The sequence below is a fragment of the Bos mutus genome, chromosome 12, assembly GCF_027580195.1.
Source record: "Bos mutus isolate GX-2022 chromosome 12, NWIPB_WYAK_1.1, whole genome shotgun sequence".
NCBI lineage: Eukaryota > Metazoa > Chordata > Mammalia > Artiodactyla > Bovidae > Bos > Bos mutus.
Genome location: NC_091628.1, coordinates 2087786 through 2091764, shown reverse-complemented (window position 1 = coordinate 2091764; position 3979 = coordinate 2087786). Strand labels below are relative to the sequence as shown.

Here is a 3979-nt window from a genome sequence, read left to right as displayed (position 1 = left end):
CCGGGAGTTGGTGATGGACAGGGAGGCCTGGCGTGCTGCGGTTCATGGGGTTGCAAAAAGTCGGACACGACTGAGCGACTGAACTGGACTCTAAAAGGCTCATTAAACTTGATAAGAAAAACATTGAGACCCCAATATAAAAAAGAAGAAAGGATATGAACAAACAATACATACCAACAGAGATAATTAATAAGGAAACATACGGGAAGATGTTTAACCTTGCTAGTTATCAAAGAAATACAAGCTAAAACAGCACTGTGTTAATACCATACCATTTAAATGTGTAAAGGAAATTATATCCTGATGATTTCTACCACACATTTAAAGGAGAATTGACATCAGTCCTTTGCAAACTCTTCTAAAAAATAGAAGAGGGAACACTTTCTTCTTTTGTTGTCACTGGAAATTAACTTTATTGAGATTCCGCCAGTTGTACAGTCTATTCCGATACTAAGCCCCTTCTTCCTTTGCAATTCAGTCCTTCTTAAGTGGTCCCATGAACCCTTTCTTCTCTCCCACAATCTGGAAGCAGCCATAGCCAAATTTGGAGGTGGTGTCAATAAACTTGAAGTTAACTTACTGTAGGGTCTGCTGTTTGGTCCGCATCAGCAAAGACTTGCACAGGCTGAGTACTCTCTTCTTGGTTCCTACCAAACAGTCTTTGAGCATAACAAAGTCGTTGGTCACTTTACCACAGTGGATACAGCCACCCAAAGGGCTGATGCTTTTGGGTGTAATCAGTAGAGGCATTGTTCTTGATTATTTTGCCATTCTCGATGAGGTAGCCCTGGCCAATCTTATAGATCTTCTTGTTGATCTTGTACAGTGATGGCAGCCTTTCTGCCTAGCCCAAGCCACAGAAAGACCATCCAGGCAAGATGACACACCCAAATACAGGCAGCCTCGTGAAACTCTTGGTGGGTTTTCCAGGGTACCTTCTTGGTGTACCAATGGCTGCTGATCCCTTTGTAGTGTTTGCCCTTGGTCGTCCCAATGACAAATAATCGTCTCACCCTACTCAAATATGTGGTTCACAGGGACCTGCTGCTCTAGTTTCTTATGGGCCCAGTCCAATTTTTTTGGCCACAGGGCCTCTGTTCACCTGGCTCTCCGTTAGGTGGGCCTTCTTCTGGCATAGAGGAAGCAGGCACATCTGGGTGAGGGCTGAAGTTCCTCTCCAGCTGCTTCTTGCTTTCTACATACTGTCACTTCTTACAGTATTTGGTGAGGCGTTTGTCTTATATTTAATCCCAGTTCTAATAGAAACACCTTTTGCACTCATTGCTGATATGCTTGGCAAAGACGGACTTAAAGGTCTGGAGGCCCCATATGGTTTCCGTGCAGCCCACAGTGCCCACAGTCATAAAGGGCATAGTCTCCACTATGGTCACAACCTCCACAACTTCTTTCTTATGCACTTTGGGCCCTGGTCTATCAACCTTTCTCACAACATGGGTCATGCCAGCCTGGTAGCCAAGGAAAGCTGAGAGGTACACGGGCTTGGAAGAGCCATCCTTGGGGAAGCCTGTCACCTTCCCCTGGTGCTGGCTGCTGCACTTCTAAGGCAGGAAGCCCAGGAACCAATGCCTGGGAGACATCCTGCCATCAGATGCTGCCTGTAGAAGTCCAAGAATCCTTTCTGACTCATTCTGTGAAGCCAGTATGACCCTGATACCAAAGCCAGACAAAGACATCACAAGAAAACTACAGACCAATATCTTATAAATATAGATGCAAAAATCTTCAACAAAATACTAGCAAAGTAAATACTAGCAACATATAAAAATATAATACACCATAACCAAGTAGGATTTATCCGCTCAAAGCATGGGTAATCCAATACACAAAAATCATTCAATATAATATACCACATTAATGCAGTGAAGAGAAAAAAACAACATGATCGTCTCAACAGACACAGAAAAAGCATTTGGCAAAATCTAATATCCTTTCATGAAAAAAAAAAAAAAACTCAATAAACTGAAAGTAGAATGCCCTCTGCCTAATACAGGCCATGTCTAAAAATCCACAACTAACATCATTCTTAAAGAAGGAAAACTAGATCCTCCAAGGTTAGGAATAATACAAGAATATCTGCTCTTATCACATCTATTCAGTGTTATACTAGAGGTACTAGTTAGAGCAATTAGGCAAGAAAATGAAATAAAAGACATCCAGATTGGAAAGACTCTCTTACATTCTATTTATCTGTGTACCTGTTTTAATGCCTATATGATATGACTATATCTTTTAAATTATTTGTATGTACAGACAAGGATGGACAAAGAACGTGGACACAGGAAACCAAGTGATCAGTTAGCATGCTATAATCATTGGGATCACACTCCTTCATTTCCTTCATTAATTATTAAGATTATGAATCGAACACAATATTCTTTGGTATTGTGATGCTGTTATATTTAAAATATTTTAAAAATACTTGAAGGAAAATTTCTGAGTGTTCTTTTGGATTTTCCTGGCATAGCCATAAAGATGTGTGTGTACTCTGGATATCTAGAAGATAATTCTGACCAGGAGAAAACAGCAGGTGATCATAACAGCACTGGAAGATGCAGCCCAGTGGAGGCAGATGGGAGCCCACATCCTCTGCAGAGCAGCCTGGCTAACATTGTCTCCTGGAAGAGCAACCAGGCTGGTGGGGGTAAACATAGGCTTCCTCACTGATCAAGGCTAGGACAACAGACTCTGTGCACCATGAAGAAGAAATTTATAGTTACAGTAATGGTGATCTTGAGGAATAAAAGGCAAAGTGGCTCAGTCATTTCTGACTCTTTGTGACCCCATGGATTATACAGTCCATGGAATTCTCCAGACCAGAATATTGGGGTGGGTTGTTTTTCGCTTCTTTGGGGGATCACCCCAACCCAGGGACTGAACCCAGGTCTCCCTCATTGCAGGCAGATTCTTTACCAGCTGAGCCAAAAGGGAAACCTGACCTTGAGGAATGCTTCTTATATAAATCACATCAAGAACATCACTGGATCTTGAAACAAAAGTTAAAAAAAAAAAGATATATTTCTAAAGCAGAATACATGCATATTTACATATCATAATGTACACAATTCACGTTTACACTAGGTGAGTACTTATATAAGGTATTTTTGCCGCTACCCACATCAAGACACTACTTTTCTAGCGTCACCAGCAGGTTCTTGATGCCCACTGATGGCTGATACCCCAGCCAAAGGCAACCACTCTCTGACCTGTATAACCATAGACTTAGGTTTGTTGACTTTGAACTTGACAAATATGGGATTGCTCAGCATGTTCTCTTTGTGTCCCATTTCTCTTGCTAAGCATTACGCTGGGAGATTCCTCCGTGATGCACATGTGCATTCTGTTTCAGTGCTGTGTAGTACAGGATTTACAATTCTTATCATCTGCCTCCTGTAGAACATAGAAAGGCTAGCAAATTTCCTTTTATTTAAATTTCACTCTGATGTTAAACAAATGCAGGATTATATAAACTATCTTAAGAGGAAAAAGTTTAAAATAATAATAATAAAATAATTTCCCTAAGAGCATTTGGCCCTGATAGGAGGACAAACAGAGTCAGCTGGAGAACTGTTGCTTCTAAACAAATAAAATGGGCAGATGCTTGGGAAAAATCTGTACCACTGTATGGCAATCCTGTGGAGAGGGTAGGTGAAGTAGAAGGACCAATCAAGTGGCAGAAGTGGCAAACAAGGGAAATTCACAAGCCTGGGAGGGTTTGCAGGGAGCACACAGTGGTCACACGACCCTTGCAGTGTGAGTCTGTCCTATTGTAAAGCTATCTTGCCTGTTTCAGGCAGAAGATCAGGTTAGGTTCAGATGAGGAAAAGCTTTCATTTTGGTCATAGTTGTCAGAAAGCGACTTTTTTCAAACACCAGGTTTCTAGACAACAGCAAACAACCTTTGGTTGTAAAAGGAGAATCTGTTCCTAAGAGCTATAAACCTCATTCCAGAACTTGCTCT

The 3979-nt window shown here is 41.4% G+C and overlaps 1 pseudogene; it reads right to left on the bottom strand.

Annotated features, from left to right (window-relative positions):
• Positions 1-450: 450 nt before the first annotated feature.
• On the bottom strand, positions 451-1598 carry LOC102266693 (large ribosomal subunit protein uL3-like; annotated as a pseudogene).
• Positions 1599-3979: the final 2381 nt, after the last annotated feature.